General features: G+C 41.0%; 1 long non-coding RNA gene across 7 annotated transcripts in view; it reads left to right on the plus strand.

Moving 5' to 3' along the window:
- The window catches only part of LOC141577139 (uncharacterized), a 440,247-nt gene extending 420,966 nt beyond the window's left edge, over positions 1–19,281 (plus strand). For 6 of the 7 annotated variants that reach the window (XR_012505770.1, XR_012505764.1, XR_012505766.1 and 3 more), the window contains one exon: positions 17,204–19,281. This is a non-coding gene — a long non-coding RNA (uncharacterized LOC141577139). Of the gene's footprint in view, positions 1–16,140; positions 16,376–17,203 lie in introns of all 7 variants that reach the window. The other variant, XR_012505769.1, reaches the window with a different exon arrangement.
- Positions 19,282–20,781: the final 1,500 nt, after the last annotated feature.

A 20,781-nucleotide genomic window follows, 5' to 3' on the forward strand; every position in this document is an offset into this window, starting at 1 on the left:
CATATTAGTGTGTCCCTTATTTTCTCTTCCATTCAGAAGTAACCAGCTTCAGAAGAAAGTCACTATTTTTCATTAACAAAATATAATTCCATTCTTATTATTTCCTTTACACATTTAACTTACTTTCCTAGGATACTGAGATCATTCCCTTAATAATTGAGACTATTTCAGTGTGGCATCATCCATTTAGTAGTATTTCTAAACACCTTTATTTTCTCTGTAAGAGGAAGTTATATGTAAAGTAATTCATATATCAATCTTATTTTATCTGAAAATGGCATAGCTATTTAATAAAATCCTATCATTTGACTTAATTTAGCACAACTCTAGAATTTAAAGATACCAAACATTTAGAGATTATCTTAAGCATACATTTTAAAAATATATTTTAAAAATTTACCCAAAGCTCTCATCTCATTTGCATTTAATTTACTTAAAATTTTACCACACCACATTACTGTTTTTTATCTTGACAATTCTGCAACAGATATAACAGGATCTTATTTGACTTTCATTAAACCTAGGTACAGTAAATGCATTATACTTAATATTGATGACTTTAAAGATGTCTATATTAATTAGAACATTCTTAAATTAAACAATATCAAATATTATCTTAATATTGAATATTTTCCAGTTCACGTGACGCTGAAAGTCAATTTGTTCAGTTTTTATTTTAAAAATACTTAATTTTCAAGCTCTTATGTTTTACGTCAATTAAGCAGATCTCTTTGACTTTGATTTTTTTTAGCTGTAGAAATATCTCACATCAATAATGTGTACACAGTCTTATAAACAGACAAAAGCTAGAGATCTCATAGCTTCACTTTAAAACTTACTTATAAGATAGGTATAATAATAGTTGGAGTAAAGTGAATTTGCTTGCTCAAATCACTGAGGCTTGCTATTTATGAAACAGACATTTAAGATTTCTTGACAAAGTCTGAAGGACACGTCAGAGTTCTGAGTTCTAAAATGCCAAAAATTTCTTGGCCTTAAGTTTTATTTCGTTGAGCTAATTAGGCTCAGTCCTAGGTCACTGTTTGCTGTATTTCCATTTCTGATCTGCAAGACAAAGACACAATCTTCCAATTCCCCAGAGAACTGCTCTGTCACCCAGACCCAATTTTCTCTCCTTAATTGGCATTTTTTTTTATCAGTGAGAAGAGCTGTAAACAAAGAATTCCATCTTTTAAAACCTTAAGGTTTAATTTATCATGTTTTCCAAAGCTTGCATAAGGCATTTAGTAAGGTCTCTTTTCCTTGAGTTATAAGTTAAACCCAGGGTAAACCTCTTATTATATTTTTTTATTAGCCACTGAATATTAGTTTTTAGTTTTACGTTATACTGGACGGCTCATGTAACTCTGTTGGTTTCTTTTACTTTGTTCAATTAATATTTTCTGAGGGACAGATTTGTGCCCAGACTTATAAAACCAAGAAGGGGAAGCGTTTTTCCATTGAAACAGATCTATCCCACAACATAATTAAGCAAAACTTTTATATAAAGACCATTTAAATATACCGATTTTACAAACTTTTATCTCAATTTTATTAAATCTTATACCTTTAAGTTTTATATTTATGTTTAAATCAATAATTCTTATTTATAGAAGGAGTGCCAGAAGCCATTTTTTTTGTGTGTGTGCATTGTATCTAATTTTATAGAAAAGTCTCTAGGATGCCCAAGTTTCAGCCAAAGAGCTTAGACCCTTCTCAATTTTTAATTTGATTAATTGGTCTGTTGTCCCAATCATTGATCAAGTATTTCAGTCTATATATACATATATTTTAAACTGCGGCAAATAAAACGGACTTGTTTGAACTTTAATGTTGGGGGGCAGCAGGTGATCTCTTTGGCCCTTTATTTTTACTTTATGTAGTGTAGTATCAAAACCTTGTACCTAAATCCAAAAATGTCCATTTTATTTATCTCATTCAAAATAATCATATAAAAATATTTATCCACTTGGGTTAAGCCCCTTATCTTTTTTTTTCGACATTTTAACAATCCTTTTTCCAGTTATTCAACCTAATTAACATTAATTATTCTAAGTTTTTATTAGCATCCCTAGAACCATTTATCGGAAAGGAAAAACACAAATGTAGCTTTTCAAACCAGTTTTATTTTTTTCACTAAGTTCTTAGCTTAACCATTAGATATATTTTTCTACCTTTAAAATTGATTTTAATAGATACCAATAAAACAGCTGTTTATAATGAGATCTCTTTCAACTCTCACCAATTTAAAAGTTTTTCCAAATTAAAGGATCCATCATATGGCCATCATTTTATATATATATATATATATAATAATATATATATTATTATTATATAATATATATATATATAATATATATATAGTGATTTTAAACCAATAAGATGAAGAGGCTCTTCCACATGAGAGTGGGGGTGTTGCCTAAATAAAATTCAAAGGTTTACTCTTCAAAAGCTAAAGGCCTTTGTGGTCCAGGCTGATGAAACAAAGTTTAAGATGGCAAAATATCTGACAATTGGTACAAAGAATTGCTTAGAATCCCAATTTATTTGTGTGGCCACCATATGTACACAATACTTGAACCTTTTGTATGGCAGAGTCCAAGGTTTCCTTTAAAAAAAAGTAAACTTATATATACATACATACACACACTTAAAAACCCAGAGAAAGATAAAACGTTTACATTTCAAGGACACAGGAAGAGAAATCCAAGTTCCCCCTAACGGGAATTTTGTTTGTGTAAGTTCAGAATTCCAAAAAATGTTTTTATCAGGCCTGGTTAGTTACTTTCATAGTGAGGTTTTTTTTTTTCTAATTCCCAATTAATGCTGTAAGTTTTGTACGTACATAAACCTGGCTGGGGTAATAGTTGGAGGCTGGCAATCTGTCATTTTTTATTTTCTTTTCTGTTTTTTATTTTTTTGAAAGTTCTATTCCACATTGTAAGGTCGGGTTCTCACAATAAATTTGCTAGTAAGATTTCCCTCAGGCACAACTCTATGGCATGAAGTCTTTGCCTCTACCACTCCTGCAAGATTCTCTGTCACCAGAGAAAGCTGCTACCAGCCAGGAGGAGGGTCCCATTTTTGGAGTTGAAAGATTACTCATAAGAGTTTTACTTTTATCCTGAAAAATTCAAAGGAGGTAACCAAATTGAGGAAAACATTAGACCAACCTCTTACCTAACCACTCAGCCCTGAACCCAGTGTCCTTCAACTTGGACACACTCAGGACGTCTCCACTGGGTGAGTATTTTCCTGGTATGTTTCCACCAGCCCCACATCGGACGTCTCCGCAAGGTGGGTATTTCCCGTTATCTTTCAACCAGGCCCCACCCAGTATGTCTCCACTGGGTGGGTAATTCACCACAGTATCTTTCAACTGGAGGGCCAGTTACCTGGAAACACCGCCAAATAAAACTCAGGATCATCAAACAATATGTGATTTCCGAGAACCAAGAGAGACTCACCCAAATTCATCTGGACCCCCCGAGGAGGCAGATGGGCACAAAGGGCCACTTATGGTACCAAGGCTCCAGATACTCGGAGAGTTCAGGTGGAGAAAGTCTGCTCTGGGTCCCTTCATGGTGTCCAAAACTGTTGACTGAAATACATGTGCAGCCTAAAGGTTAAGAGTTATGTTTTACTTGGCGGGACGACTCGAGCCGTGATGACAGCCTCTCAGATCTCTCTGAGGGACTGCTCCCAAGAGGTTGAGGAGGAGCTAGGATATATAGGAGCTTTACAACAAAGACCAGGTTGTTGGAACAGTAAAAGATTGCTTGTTATCTAAAGAAAGCCAGGTATCTCAAGTTCAAGAATTTAGTGCTTTTCTATGTATGGGAGGAAGCAAATATTTTGGACTCCCTGAATTCATTCTTTAAACAAGCACCTAGCTACCTAGGGCCAGTATCCTGTCCTTTCTTATTCTATGTCTGCTCAGAGGGCACCATTGCGAGTTGCTGCAGCTGCTGGGCTGTAGGCCTGTCCTCGCTGGGAGTTGGCGGCAGCCGCTAATGACTTGGTTTCAGCACTCTTTGTTTACTGACATGGTTGCAGTATTTTCATTCACATTGTAGTATTTTCATTCACGGACTGATTATGGATAATCTGCAAACTTGGAAAGCAACCGAAATGGAATTATTGCAGGTACATTCTTCTTTAATAAGCCGTGTGCAAACATAAACATGGAGGAAGCATACATTTGGATTTGGTGGTGTAGGGAATGGTTTCTGCACAATACAGGAGAAGGCAATGCAGAATTCCTTAAGTCCACCTTTCTTTTCTGTAGTGGTTTCTGAGAACAGTTTATGGTAATTAACCAACATTGACAAATGGTGGCACACATTGCATTTAAGAGCTGGCCGGCTGCAAACTTGTGTATTGGACAGGTGGAATTCATAGGCAAATGGTCAGGTGGATGGGAGAGAGACGGAGCCTAGGCCTGGGCCCAGATTCCGGTTTAAATCGGCATTTCCTCACCATACGGCCTTGGACTAGAATGCAACCTCTCTTAACCTGTTGGTGAATCTGTGAAATGGGCATGATAATATTCGTTTCTTCCTGGGATTGTTGTAAGTTCTAAAGAGTATTGTAGCACACATGAAGCACTTAACACACTGGCACTTAGCAGTGTTCACTGTGTGCGGCCGCCCCGCTTGGCATGTGTCAGAGCCGTAAAGGCAGCATGTGTCTGTTGAGGATGCACTGGTAGCCCCTTGAATAGGTTGTGAATATGGTGATTCCCTTTAATCTTGGTAACTCTGTGTGCCATGGGAAGTTATTTTCATGGACAGATGAGGAATCTCAGGGTAAAGAAGACTGTGTAATTTGCCCAAAGTCAGACCATAATTTTGGGTGCAGGGGCCTCTGTTCAGCATGGGCCCCAGGGCCTTCTGCCCTCTCCATTCAGCACCAGAACCAGATGTGGAGTCGGCTGTTTCCCAGCCCAGAATATCGGGCAGGCCACAAGACACACCTGGCTCTGCACTGCTTGAGCAAAAACTCTGGAGGAGAGGAAGTTACAAAAGGGATAATCATAAAAACAGATGACAGCAAACTGTGACCAGCACTGAGAAGGAAAGGAACACGCCTCGCAATGCAGAGCTGCGAGCTTTCCCGTCGGGGCTGCTCTGGGGGCGTTCATCTCAGCTAAACAAACTCTGCTGCTGCACCAAGGCAGGAAGGCAGGGAGCGTGTGGCCAGGTAGACAGGGCCTTGTTAATCATACTCATTCCCCATTAAGCTGCAGCTGTCACGGGCACTTACCTAGTAAACAGATGTCTTCCATAATCATCACGCACTTTTCTTGGTAGTTTTATTGCCCCACCATTGAGATGAGGTCATTGAAGCTGAGCAGTTTGCTGCATGCCCGTGATCACCATGGAAATACCCCCACTGGTCTTTCAACCTAGACTGGTGTGGCTGTCATGTCCCAGCCCTGTGAATGGCATCGTGTTGCTTCTCCCAAGTGTCCCAAATGACTGACATTGATATTCTTAATTCGTAGGAAATGGTATGTGACAATAGGAGAAAAAGGTAGTAAGAATTTGTTTGGAAAACTAGAACAAAATCCAATTCTTCCCCAGCTGGGGGAGCGTACCCTGTGTCACTCACCCCACTCACTGCGTGTCACCTCCTCCCTGCCGTCTCCGCATTCAGAAGCCACTCTGAGCCTTTGAAGAACATTTTGCCTCATGACACTGTTGACTAGGACCTGCGACCTCTCTGTCCCTGGTTAACTCTCTCTTCAAAGCCATTTAAATTTTTTGCAGGCTCCTCCGCTCAGATGTAAGAATATTCTCTTTCAACTTCTTGATGCAGCTCCTTAATGAAGATCTCGTGAAGGAAACTTAGTCAAAACCTGGGAGGTATGCACACAGTGACTGCAACCTCAGCACTTTATGAAGTTCAGAATCAGATTTGTGGGTGACTCAGGAAACGCTTTTTTATGGTAACAAGGGGAAAGTGAAAGGATGCAGGCTGTGTGAGACTGAAACATCTCGGTCCCAGCCAGCAAGGCACCGGCATTCAGGATGGTGTGTGGGGAGTGCAGAGTTCTCACAAAGAAAGAAGTGTTGGGATGGGAGGGAGGACAGTTAGGTACTTTACTGTGGAGGGAAAAAGTGGGTTAAGCATTTCCTGGTTGAACAAGAGGACTGTGACATGATGTGCTTGTATTTTGGAGAGAAGGGTTTTGTGGGGACAGGCCTAGGGAGAACGCTCTGTGGCTGTGGAGTCAGCACAACAGAGAAACACAGAACCGTGCAGACCTCAAGGCTCCTGCTGGGGAAGAGGCTGCCCGCCAATTCGAGCCCTGGGGGCAGCTTCTGTCCCTTAGCTGGGGCCTCAGAGCTCCCTTCACAACCCAGTCCTGTTGATACAAGGAATAAAATGTGAGGCATGAGAAGGGCTGTGTCCCAGGCTTTGGTTGAGCCCCTGGGATGTGTCCCACCAGATTTTGTTCCTTGGCTTTGTGCAGTAAAGTTTTCAAGAGCAAGCCAGTGTTGAGGAAAGGTAGATTTATTCACAGAGACACATTGAAAGGCAAGAGAAAGGCCACGAGGTGTGGGGTTTGGGTGCTCAGATTAAAAGTAGGTACACACTCCACAGAGTGTGGGCTTTCTCCGAAGAGGGAGAGAGAGGGGTGACCGCGAGGTGGCGCTGTGTTGCTCGTTTTCTTGGGCTTGGTGGTTTCATTTGCTAATATATAGAAGGACCAGCCTAAGGGCAATGGGCTGGGATTCCCAGGGAGTTGGCCATTTCCCACCCTTTGACCTTTTGTGGCTAGCCTTGGGACTGCCATGGTGCCTTGGGGCATGTTATTCACCATGTTACTATTACAATGGGTGTATAATGAAGCTCAAGCTCTGCTAGAAGTTAAATCTCTTCATCCTGAGCCTCAAGGCCTACTGGGGGTTGAATCCTTCACCATTTTGTTGTTAATTGCTGTGGCCTTCCTTGAATGGCTGTGCTCTGCCCCTTCCATCCTGTCTCACTGTGATGACACAGAGAGAGCAAAGGCCGGGACCTGCCTGTGCTCCTGCATTTAACAGCAGGAAGTGTGGAGTGGGCTTATGATGACTCTGAGTGGTGAAAAAGATGTTTCAGATTTTGCCACGTGAGACATGGGGACCTGCCAGCAGCCATCACAAATTTATCTCAAGGACATTATCGCTTGTGTTGTTACAGAAACAACAGGCCAGCCAAGAAACATGCACTGAGATTTATTACGCCGGCGGGCTCAGAGGGGCTTCTGTTCTGAAGCTCTGAGCACCTCCAAGACCTGCACATGAGGTTCTATAGGGTTAATTACAAGTAAGGGGCTATTAGCCAATAAGGCTCAAACAACAAAAAGCAAGGAATCAGTACACTGAAGCTTATGAATTTGGAACAGATCACTTTACTGACAATTGTTGACCTTGGATTTACGAGTTAGCTTATTAGCCCATTCAACTGACACTAAACTTCAGATTTACGAGTTAGCCCAGCAATACTTACATCAGTAAACCGACACTTATCACACTTAGATTTGTGACTTAGCTCGTTAGCCCAGCTGGGCTTTTCCTTCACAGTGTCATTCATCTTTTCTATATTTCTTTTTTTTTTTTTTTTACGTATTTAATCCAAATTTAATATCAGGTTTTTTTGGAAAGAAATTTCTCTTTTTCTTTTCTTTGGGACTCTTTTGGGGGGGGTAGGTAATTAGGTGTATTTATCTGTTAGTGGAGGCCCTGGGGCTTGAACCCGGGACCCCGTGCACGCTAAGCACACCCTCTACCACCCCCCCATGATCTTTTCTTTTTGCTTTAGCTGCCAAGAATCTTACAGCTGAATTTCTAGTCGGCCTTTAACACTTGCCCTGACTCCAGGGAATCCATTTTTATGACTTTACCTCCCCCAGGTTTCATTTAAGTATTGAATCTCCAATTTCTCTTCACTTTCAGTTTTGCCTTTTTGTTGTTATGGTTGTTAAGGTGTGTTTAAAAAAATTGTTTAATTTCTCTTTTAGCAGGAGGCTGAAAGTAAATAAATATGTAAACAAACAGCACACTTAAATGCTTTTATACATTCTAAGCTGTTTAGTAGTTACTTAAATACCGAATTGAATATTAAAGTGATAACATTTTTAAATTATTTTTTAATTTTTTACAAAGATATAGATGATTTGAAATATGAAATGTTTCAGGTGTACAATAGATGCTCCATTTATAGTTACTGTAAACATTGGCTGTATTCCCTGTGTTGTAAGATAAATCCCTGTAGCCTTACATTACATGTTGCAGTTTGTATAAGAAAGTTGGGTAACGCAGAGTATGGGGCATGGCTGTGTCTGACCCAGGGTCACGCTCACCCTGCCTGTCAGAGCCCAGGCCCTCACTCCTGTCTGCAGGGCAGCGAGTGGAGGCAGCCCTCATCAGCGCTGGCACCACCCTCTGAGCGGCAGTGACAGCAGTGTCTGTGTGTGGACGTGCATAGTGTTTTTCCAGGAGCTTTACATGCATTTCTGCATTTAATAATTAAAGCCCTCCTGTGAGGAAGCGTTTTATGATTTTAATGAATAATACATTTTATTTTGATATTGATAGACTTCAAACCTCCGGAAAATTTACAGAAGTAGTACAGTAAACGCTTAGATACAGTTCACCTTAAAGGGCACTATTTGTCCTTTTGTGTCTGGCTTATTTTAGCATAAAGTTTCAAGGTTCATCCATAATGTAGCCTGAGTCAGTACTTTATTCTTTTGGTTTCATAATATCCTTTTTCTTTTTTTTCGTTTTTGGTCTATTTAAAAATACTTTCATTGAAGTCTAGTCAGTTTATAATGTTGTGTCAGTTTCTTGTGTACAGCACAACAATTCAGTTAAATAGGAACATACCTGTATTCATTTTCATATTCTTTTAAACATAAGTTACTATAAGATATTAAATATATTCTCCTGTGCTATACAGTATAAACTTGCGGTTTATTCTATACATACTCAGTATCTGCAAATCTTGAACTATCAATATATTCCTTCCCACACCCTCTCCCCTCTGGTAACCATAGTTTGGTTTCTATGTCTCTGTGTCTGTTTCTGTTTTGTAGATAAGTTTATCTTTCTGTGTCTTTGATTTTTGATTTTTTTTTTTTAAGATTCCACATGTGAGCGATCTCATATGGTATTTTTCTTTATCTTTCTGGCTTACTTTTCTTTGAATGACATTCTCCAGGTCCATTCATGTTGCTGCAAATGGCATTACTTTATTATTATTTTATGGCTGAATAGTAGTCTATTGGAGAAATATACTACAGTCTCTTTATCCAGTCATCTTTCAGTGGACATTTAGGTTGTTTCCATGTCTTGCTATTGTAAATAGTGCTGCTGTGAACATTGGGGTAAAAGTGTCTTTTTGAGTTAGGGTTCCTTCTGGATATATGTCCAGGAGTGGGATTGCTGGGTCATATGGGAGGTCAATTTTTTGTCTTTTGAGGAACCTCTATACAGTTTTCCACAATGGCTCCACCAAACTGCATTCCCACCACAGTGCAGGAGGGTTCCCAATTCTCCGTAGCCTCTCCAGCATTTACTGTCTGTGAACTTCTGAATGATGGCTATTCGGACTGGTGAGAGTTGAGTCTTGATTGCAGTTTTGATTTGCATTTCTCTGATAATGATATTGAGCATTTTTTTCATGTGCCTATTGGCCATTTGTATGTCTTCATTGGAGAAAAGTTTCTTTAGGACTTCTGCCCATTTTTGAATTGAATTGTTTGTTTTTCTTTCTTATTAAGTGTAAAAGCTGTTTACATATTCTGGGAATTAAGCCCTTGTCAGTTTCATTTATTGCAACTATTTTCTCTCATTCCATAGATTGTCTTTTTGTTTTGCTTTTTGTTTCCTTTTCTGTGCAAAAGCTTGTAAGTTTAATTAGATCCTACTTGTATTATTTTGCTTGAATTTCTATTGCTTGAGTAGACTGCTCTAGGAAAACATTGTTGAGATGTATGTCAGATGTTTTGCCTATGTTTTCTTCTAAGAGGTTTATAGTGTCTTGTCTACATGTTTAAGTCTTTAAGCCATTTTAATTTATTTTTGTGTATGCTGTGAGGGAGTGGCCTAACTTCATTGATTTACATTCAGCTGTCCACTTTTCCCTACACCATTTTCTGAAGAGGATGTCTACTCCATTGTATGTTCTCACCTACTTTGTCAAAGATTTAATGACCAAAAGTTTGTGGGACTATTCTTGGTAATTTTGTTTATCCGTTCATTGATGGATGGATATTGTTTGTAACCTTTGGCTACTCTGAATGATACTGCCATGAATATTGATGTGCAAGTTTTTGTGAGAATATATTTTCATTCTGTTGGCTGTACAGTTGGCCCGCCATTTCTGTAGTTTCCACTTCATGGATCCAGATGGCTGATTGTAAAGGGACTCGAACATCCTTGGATTATGGTATCCAGGGTGGGGGGTTCCTGAAACAAACCCCCCGAGGATACTGAGGGATGACTCTATATCTAGGAGTGGAATTGCTGTGCCATATAATTCTAACCTTTTGAGGAAACACCAGGCTTTTCCAAAGAAGCTGCACCATTGCCCCTTTCCAATGGCTGCGTATTGAGGGTTCCCATTTCTCTGCCTCCTGACCGACACTTGTTATTGTCCATGTTTTGATTATAACCATCCTAGTGAGTGTAAAATCAGATATCATTTTGATGTTGATTTCGCTAGTGATGCTGAGCATCTTTTCATATGCTTATTGGCCAATTGTGTATCTATTTAAATACTTGGCATAATTAAAAATTGGGTCGATTTTCTTTGTATTGGTCAGTTGTAAGCATTTGTTTTATATCCTGGATACTAGTCTCTTATTAGATATATGCTTTGCAAAATTTTTCTCCTATTCTGCAGATTGTCGTTTCACTTTAGTTTTTTTAAACATTAAAACAATTTCTTTCTAGGGGAGGTAATTAGATTTATTCATTTTATTTTTCTTGCTAAGCACGCACTCTATCACTTGAGCTACACCCTTCCCCTTTCATTTCATTTTCTTGATGATGTCCTTTGTAACAAATGGTTTCAAATTTGATGAAGTCAATTTTATCTTTCTTTTTTTTCACTTGTGCTCTTGGTATTGTATCTAGGAAGCCATAGCATATCCTTGAACCACAAAGATTTAAACTATGTCTTCTTTTAGAATGTTTATACATTTAGTTTTTACGTTTCCGTCTGTGATCCATTTTGAATTAATATTTTATTTGTTATATAAAATACGGGGGTCCAGATTCCAGATTCATTCTTTTGCCTTCAGATACCCAGGTGTCTCTGCACCATTTGTTGAATAGACTATTCTTTCAATGGAGTTTTGTTGGCACATTTCTGGAAAAATGACTGTAAATGTAAGTTTCCCCCCTGGATTTTTTATTGTTTCTCATAGATTTATGCATCCAAACTTATGCCAGTACCATAATGACTTGAGTACTATAGATTTGTAGTAACCATTGAGTGAGTCCTCCAACTTTGCTCTTCTTTTTCAAGATTGTTTTGGCTGACCTGGGTCCCTTGCACTTCCATATGAATTTTGGCATCAGTTCTTCAATTTTTGCAAAGAAGTCAGCTGGAATTTTGATAGGGATTCCATTAAATTTGTAGATCATTTTCCGGAGTCTTAACATTTTTAACAATATTGTCTACCATTCCATGAACATGGGATGCCTTCCATATATGTAGATGTTTTAATTTTTTTTTGGTGATACTTCAAAATGTTCAATGTGCAAATCTTGTAAAATTTTCTTAAATGTATCTCTCATTTTATTTTTAATGCTGTTGTAGTTGGAAAGGCTGAGCTTCCTAAGGGTGGGACTATATATCAATTTATTTATTTCTAGGATTCCTACACAACAAATACCCTAGATTTATATTTGCTACATAAATCTATCCACAATTCTTCCCACCCCCGTGTCATAAGAAACCAAGACCCAGGTTAAGCTACCTGAACACTTATGTGGAAGTGAGAAGTGAGACCCTTGGGTGGGGCTTTGTGCAGATTATACTGAAAGCTTATTCATTATGGCTTCATCTTAATTTCTTTTAAACAATCCTTTCAGTGTATATAGTCAGATACATTAAGAAAATGCCCTTTCGATGTGTGGAGGAGCTAAGACTATAATTTTCAAATAATTTCTAGTGAGAGTGTTGTACTTGAAACTAATTTGCATCAATCTTTGAAGATTTATGTTTCAGGAGCTTTGACTATATAATACCTGTCTTTATTCAATAACTACAACTAAATGCTCAAACAACATGTAAGAGTTTGAGCAAACTGCCCCCGCCCCGTAGTGCTGGTTGGCTGCAGCTGTAACTGGAGTCAAGTCTTACCTATCCCAGTACGCTTGGGTGGATCTGCTCAAAGGGGTTCGTCCAATAGTTTGTCAGTAGTCTTTTGGACAAAGCCATAAAGCATTGATTTAAGGTTGCTGGAATGGAATCTATTTTATTAATATTAAGTAAGCACATATTGAGTGCTTACTGTATGTTGGGAATTGTCCCTCAGCCTCACATGAATATTATTCCGCTTAAAACCTCTCATATTTCCTTGTTATTCACACTTTACAGATAAGGAGTCTGAGTATTAGGTTTTCTCTCTTTTGGGGGGAGCTCATTATCAATGATGGGAAGTTGTAAGGAAAAAGATACTGATTCATCCAGAGAAAACATTTTTCTGAGAGTCAGCACTGAAGAGGTTGATCATTGTTTGAGTAAGACGAGCCCAGGGTTGTACGGAGTCAGCATCCCTGTCCTGGACACGGCACGTGTAGCACTGCGTGGTGGGTGAGGCGGCGCGGCCGCGCAGGGAACGCGGATGCCGGGCCGTTGGGCTGTGCTCAGGCCCGGTGGGGCTTTCTCCTAAGGGAAGTGGAACGTCATTGTCAGAATTTAAGTAGGGGAGAGGGGTGCTCTCGTAGATCACTTTTGTCTTGTAGAATGCTTAGAAACATTTAGAAGGCTCGGCAGGAGGTGATGTGATAAGTCAGAGTCGGGTGGCTATGAGGTGTAGCAGTGTTCAATTTTCAAATGGTTTTCAGTCCCAGGTTTGTGGCTCAGTAGCCGTGTCACTTTGGATGACGCACTCAAGGAAGTGAAACAATTTATCTTATTACTTGAAGCAGTGATATACCGACTTCCCAGGACTTCTGTGGAGATCCAGTGAGATAACGTGTGCACAATGTGCAGCGTGGTCCCCAGCACACAGTCAGTGCTGAGGGAGTGCCAGTGAGAACTTTGTAGGTGAGGTGTGGGTGGTGTGACTCATTGACTGAGGAAATTGGGCCCTGAAGGAGGGGTCCAGTCACATCTGTGAGTGATGGGACTGAGCTGGGAGAGGCAGAGGGTGGAGTTGGTGGTGCCCTTGAAACATCTAAGTGCAGTGCCACAATCACAGAGGAGGTCTAGGCCCGGGCTGTGCATTTTCCTATAATCTCAATCCCTGAGGACGCCGAGGTATTGATCATTGAACGTGAAGACATACTTACAGGACAAGTGAATAGTAGTATCATCTCTGTCATCAAAGCTCACGTCTCTTTATTCATCACTCACTTTGCTAATTGGGTACTTACAGAGCTCAATTCACCATCCTCACCTGGGCTCAGGCTCCACAGAAAAGTTCTTGTGAGTCTCCCTCTTTTCCAGAAGAAAACACATTTAGCTGGTAGACTTCTCTACTTCGCCAGACTTAGAATTTTAGTTTGTTGATTTAATTCTGTTTTCTGTTGGCCGTCTCCTGACAGGAGAGACATTTTACCTCATGGTCAGGTTTCAATTAGCTGTTACTGAGAACTGCTGATCTGATCCATAGTGTATTTTTTCTATTAACTTTGTAGAGTACTTATCATTTTTCTGTCTTTGCCCTTTAATTTTGTTTCCTCTTCAATGTTCTATCCTATTTGGGGCCTTATTTTATTTTTTAATTCAAAAATGTCTGTTAGCAGTTAAGAAAACAAAAGCAAATAAAAAATGCACATGATAGCTAGATTTAGAATATATCTAGTGTGTTTTCTGTCTCGGCAATGGAGGGTTCTAGAAACTCTTGAAAACCTTCATTACATAAGTTCCTTAAAATGCTGATTAAGAAATAAGACCTTCCTTCCTCATCTTTCAAGCTGCACAGCTAATTGTCAAGAAAGTGAGGGGAAATCCTCAGAAGCCAAGTCAACCAGAAAGCAGGGATTCTGGGAGATACACGAGCCTTAGAAGCCCTGGGGGCCAGTTGGCTCCTGAACTGAGTTTCAGTTGCCTTGACAGGAGGGCAGGAGGTGAGCCCCAGGCCTCTCACACTGGGAGTTGGATGGCTGTTCTTATGTAAGGCCAAGCACATCCTGAGAATCCTGCTTTATAAAAGGGTGAATTAGAAAGAAAAGTAAAAAAGCATTCCTCAAGGCAAGGAAGTAAGGAAAGTCAATTTTTTTGGAAGCGGGGAAAAATAACATATCCAATGTAAGTATTTAGTTTAAATCTGTTCTGGCATGAGACTGACAACAAACTGGCAGAAAATCACAGCTCCTCCTGGAAAGAGAAGTTGTGTTTTGAATGAATCAGTGGGCAGCCATTTAGAAAAATGTCTCCAGAGTCTTCTGGATCAAGATACTGGACCCAAACACCTCCCTTCCATGGTCTCATTTAAATAACCAGAAAGGTTTTAAAGGAAAGAAGCCATAATCATAGTTCTATTTATTGACATTAATATATGCTAGGAATTCAGATGTGACTATGGAGTTGTCACCTCTTTTATGGACCTTACTTTCTATTTGACATAGTTGGGGAACTTGGTGGAGGGTGGTGTTAGACTGTTGCAATTAGCCAGGACAGGAGATTAAGAAAGCAGTGAAGGGCGGGTGACATTTTTAGCTGAGGACAGTCCTGTTCAGTTGGTTTGTAATTGCAGGCTCGTTGAGTTGTCACTGGAGGGAATTGATCTTATGGAGTTTGGACTTAACTCAGGCCTCTTCAGAATGGACAAGTGAACCTGGAGAAAGACAGTCAAATCTGTGCAGACATTAAAGTCCACGTGAACGTGCTGTATCCCTGAGCCAAAGATAGGACAAGTAGGCAGCACTTCTTGAGGACAGAGGAGTGGTTTTTAAGGTTCTCCAAGAATGAAGCCCAGGGAACCGGGATGGCCAGTTGTCAAACTGTGACGTTGCTCTTTGGACGGTGTACCCACCGAGGTTATTGGCCGTTTATAGGTTTCCATTTCTCTTTAATGCATGACAGGTGATGAGGACGTGGGCATACACTTTTGACACCTTGTCAAAGTGACTGGGTAACTGCCTAGAAGGGCGGGCACAGCTACGGCTGCGCCATACATCTTGCCGCCCATCCCGTTCCCCGGCTCCGTGATCACGGCAGAGTGGTTCCTTGTTGAGCTGTCCGTCTCCTCTGTGACATCGTAACCCAACAAATTACCGGAGCGTATTAGCTAGGCTTTGTTCTTTTCCATCCTTCCCTTCAAATGATGATGACTGATAATGGACCCAGTTACGTTTGCAGATGATTTACACGTAGTGCTGTCAATACAAACCTTGTAATCCCCACTGTGTGATCTAGAGAAGAAAGTTACATTCTTTCCAAATTGTTTTGATGCACTTATGTGGGAAAATGATGTACGTTTCAATATGTATTTCCTCTCTGAATCACCATGGCTACAGATGAATATTTGTAGACATGGAATGAGTTTACTGTATTTGAACTGTATGGTCCCCTAAATTCTCCCCAGCTTTTTAAAGTCATCACTGGAGTGCTACCTCCACAGTGTCCCAAAGCATCCACCACTGCCTGTTCTTCGGACACTGTGAGTTTCCAAGTTGGAAAAGGCTGCTGGCTGTTGAGGCATTCTCTGGCACATCTCTGGCTGGCTGATGTGAGCTTAGCACACAAGACTTGGCAGACAGTATCTAACCATGGTCACGTCCATTTCTGGAACACTCATGGAGGATTTTACACCTATGCTAGTGGCATACGTTATTTCTTTTAGTTTTCAAAACAATCATAATTAGATTTTATCACCTGTATTAATAAGGAAACTGTCAAAGCGAGTGATGTGCAGACTTTGGACTGGAACACGGGTCTTTCTGATCCCTATCTCTGTTCCCTCCCCAGCCTATCCTTCCAAATGTCCAGGAGACTCTTCCTCAGTCTTGAGTTTCCCGCTGATGTTACCACTGTCTTTGTTTCTGGAGAGGAAAACAAGTCTAAACTTACTTTCCAGTTGGAAATGGAATGGAGAGTTAACGTTGGAAGCCGGGAGAGTCTGTCCTGTGATGAAGCGGTCTCTGAGCCACTTCCATGGGGACGTCACGTCACTGTCTGGGCCCCTTGCACAGCCTGTGCACAGGTGATAAGCCAGATGTGCTGAGCAGTCCTACCGGACAGGGAAGTGCTTGGAAATGAGTTTGGGTATTTGGTTTCATTACATATGTTCCTGAGGGCCTTGGCCTGGCACTTCAAATGGGACCACTCCCTGTCCCACAGACTCGTGCTCTGGGCCGGTGCAGACCTAACGTGGCCTCAGCCTGAGGCTCAGGGCCCGTGGTGATGAGGAGCATTTTAGTCCAGGCTCTGCCGGAGGCTCTGACACTTCTGGGCCATGGGAATTTGTCCAGGATGATAATAAATCCTCCCCGAGATTCAGATTTCCTTGCCTGTGAGCTGGGGTAGTAATAGTTTCTGAAATGATTGTAATGATTCAGTAACGGGCACAGCGTGTGCTGGCAGGTTGCTTGTGTTTAAGGAGCAGAAGTCGCAGTCACTCTGTCAGCCTCTCACTGTGTGCTCTGTGCTTTGAGAGGTTGTGTGTTTGGTGAAAGTCCCGCCCAAACCCTAGGGTGTAGATGAACTGTTGTTCCTTTACTTTCCCGTCCTTTTCCTCTTTCCCTTTTCTGTGTCCCATGTTTAGGTAGCAGATTCCTCTGTTTCAGGGAATACGGAACTTTCTAGTAAAAGGAGAGGCGGAACGCGGAAAAGTGGGGCCCAGAGGGGGTCTGGAGCATCCGCACAGCGCTGCTTCCCTGCATTTCTGCATCCGGTCCCATCAGTGCATGAAGTCAGCCTTCCTCTTCCTTCCTGTGTCGTTCGGTCTCTGTTTTAAGGGAAAATTTTTACGGGTCTTTTTTCCATTACATGTTTCGTTCAGATGCTTGTTGCTTTTCTCCCTGTGCTTCAGCATTCCTAGGAGAGAATTCAGCAGTGCAGCATCCTCTCCGAGCTCTATGAGTTGATCGGCTTCCACCGCAAGTCCGCCTTCTTCAAGCGGTTGGCCCCCGTGCAGCGCGCGGCCCCCGGCATCCCGGAGCCTGGCGGGAAGGTCTTCTACCGACTCCTTCTGCAGACGCTTCCTGGCTACAGTCTGTCGCTGGATCTGCAGGACTTCAGCAAAGGTGTTGGAACTAAAACATTGCTTCAGTCCCATTAACCATGCCTGGTTTGGGCCCTGCTGTCCTGTCTCATCAGGGTGAATTCTGATTCGTTTAGAATAGGGCTCAGCAGACTTTTTCTGTCAAGAGCTTGGGAGTAAATATTTCAGGGTCTGCAAACCTCCTGATCTCTGGTGCAGCTGCTCAGCTCTGCTGTTCAGACGCCAGAGCATCCGGACATTCCACACACCCACAGAGCTTTATTAACAGCGGTGTCTGGGACTGGATTCAGTGTATGAACTGCAGTTTGTCCCCACAGCCTCCTCACTATTGACGCCTGCACCAGAGCATGCATTTGCGACAATGGGTGAACCTGCACTGACACGTCATCATCACCCAGAGCCCAGACTTAACACTAGGATTTACACTTGGTGGTGTGCACTCTGTGGGTTTGGACATATGTGCAATGACATGTATCCACCGTCACAGCATCATACAGAGTAGTCTGTCTTAGTGACCTTAAAATGCTCCGTGCTGCACCTCATTCATTGCTCCTTCCCCTCTAGCCTCTGACAGCCACTGATCTTTTAGTCTCTGTGGTTTTCCCTTTCCCAGAACACCATACAGTTGGAATCAGACAGTTGCGGAAACTTCCCAGATTGGCTTCTTTCACTTAGTAATATGCATTTAAGGTTCCTCCATGTCTTTCCATGCCTTGATAACTCATTTCATTTTAGCACCAAAAAATAGTCCATTTTCTGGCTGGACCACAGTTAATCCATTCACCTACTGAAGAACAGCTTAGTTGCTTCTGAGTTCTGGTGATTATGAATAAAGCTGCTATTAACATCTGTATGCAGTTTTGTGTGTGGACATAAGTTTCCATTTCGTCGAGTAAACACCAAGGAGCACAGTTGCCGGATCATGTGTTAGGAGTACGTTTAGTTTTGTAAAAAATTGCCAGACCGTCTTCCAAAGTATCTGGGCCATTTTACATTCCCACCAGCAATGCATGAGAATTCCTTACGCTCCACATCCTCACCAGCATTCGGTGCTGTCAGTGTTCTGGGTTTTGGCAGTTCTGACAGGTGTGCAGTGGTACCTCGCTGTTTCAGTCTGCATCCCCTTGATAACAGATGCTGTGGAGCATCTTTCCATAGACTTCTTTGGCATCTAGATTTTTTCTTTGATGAGATCTGTGTCAGGAATTTTGCTCATTTTTTAATCAGGTTGTTCATCCTTCTTGTTGAGTTTAAAGAGATTTTGGTATATTCTGGATATCAGCCCTTTATCAATGTGTCCCTGCCCTTCACCTGCAGCACCGGAGTTGTCCTTTGGGTCTCAGTGGAGTGTCAGCTCTTCAAAGAGGTTCCCTGTCTTCCCTCAGCCTAAATACTGTCCTTGTATTTTTCACTTTCATTGACTCATTTTGTTCTTTTTAAATAGCATTTCCCATAATTTGTAATTATATTAAAAAAAAGGGCAATGATTGAACACCACCTCCCCACCAGGCTGTGTGCCCTGTGAGAGCAGAGGCCCTGTCCCCACTCACCACTTCCCATGACAGCACATGGCACATGTCCATGTAAAAGTGTGTAACGTGGGGCCAAACCTGATGAGCAGCTATGATGACATGTGTTGGCTACCATTTATTGAGTAGACTTTGTTTCTGATGTAAATTATTAAATCACATGAATTAAACTTGTTTGTTTTGAAAAATAAAACAACAAAGCCCACCTCCATTTGATTGGTACTTTCTACTTAGCCTTCTGACACAGGAGGGGATGTTCACAATCATTTTCTGGAGGAGGTTGGGGAGGTAAAGTAAGAGAGTGAGATCAAATAAAGTAAAAATGATAACTATCAGTTGGCTTTATTTTCACTAAGACATAAAAGTTACTTTAAACCCTATCTCAGCTGTTGTTCTGTTGTTTTAAACATTTCTCATAGAATTAAATGGAAGCCCACTAAACCCTGAAAGGGAAATTGTGTGCTCAGGTCCTGAAAATTGTTTATGTCTATTTCTTGAAATGCACATTTTCCCTGCTGGTTAAAGAAATTCGAGGCGGGAACACAGCCGTGCGCTGTGTGTCTGCCGGCTTCACGGGCTGCTCACTGTCATTTTCATTTTCTTGTGTTGCAGTTTATGAAGGTTTTCCCATGAGATATATTGCTCAGCCTTTTCCTGAATGAAGGATTGAATTTTCCACAGGAAATCTTATGAAAGAGAATGACAAGGCACATGGGTTTCCCAAAAAGGAATACTTGATGTAATAAACTCTCACTATGGTGAACCTTTTTTAATACAAGCCAGTTGAAAATTTTATCACTAGGTCATAGGCCACAAATCTGTCTTAAGAATAAAAAGATTCAAATTTTATAGAAGAAGCAGTTTGAATCAAGTAGAAATTATGATTTGTACACTGGTTGGTGTTAGAAATTATACTCAGTCTTATCATAATTGCCTGTGGTAGGAACTGGATTATTATTTATTTATTAAAAAAAAATCCACTAGGTGCTATTTGCCCCATTCTTGATGCAGCAGTGCTGAGGTTAGTTAAGTTGGGCCATTTAGGATTGTTAGCTAGGTTTTCAGGACATTGATTTCAGCCTCTTTATCTTTTTTACAATCTCTTCTTTTGTATCGGCCTTTGGTCTTTTGACAACGTGGAAATACTGCACGGATCTGCCTTTCCCTTTTTTCCTGTCTTTGTGGGAAAAGATTTCTGAAAGACAAACTACTAGGATATTAAGGATTTTGTGTGGGGTAAGTTTGTTCAGTTCTAAGGATTTCAATTAATACGCATTAATACTTGCTATTCAGCTAATGACAGTAAAATTATAAACTAACTTAAGTATACATGAGTAAGTATAGTACAATAAGCCAATCACCCAGATTAAGGAATTCACAAACTTTTCCATATTTCCTTTATTCAGACCTTTGTTCTTTTATTTGTCCTTTGTTGAAGTATTTGACAGCAAATCCAAGAAGACATGTCATTTTACCCTATGTGCTCAAGTAGGCATGTCTGAAAAATGAGGGCCTTTTATTCATCAGGTTTTTCCATTTGACCCATGTGCTCATTAAGTACCAGCATTATCATGCATCTCACTAGGCATTAGGGATCCTTGGGGCAATGAGACAGTCCTGGCTCCCAAGGAAGTAAGGGCTGATGGAAGAAACCAACACAGGAGCTTGGGTGCCTCACTTAAGGTCCATACTGGATGACACCAATTGGACAAAATTTGTGCACAATACAGTAGGATTCACAGAAGGGACTGGTCAGACTTGTAGGGCAGGCCGTGAGAGAGGCGGTCAGCAGGGCTACAAGAGGAGGACTCATTTGATCAGAATCTGAAATCCTTTCTGCCAACCTTTCTACCAAGC

Source organism: Camelus bactrianus, chromosome 3 (genome assembly GCF_048773025.1).
Source record: "Camelus bactrianus isolate YW-2024 breed Bactrian camel chromosome 3, ASM4877302v1, whole genome shotgun sequence".
Lineage (NCBI taxonomy): Eukaryota > Metazoa > Chordata > Mammalia > Artiodactyla > Camelidae > Camelus > Camelus bactrianus.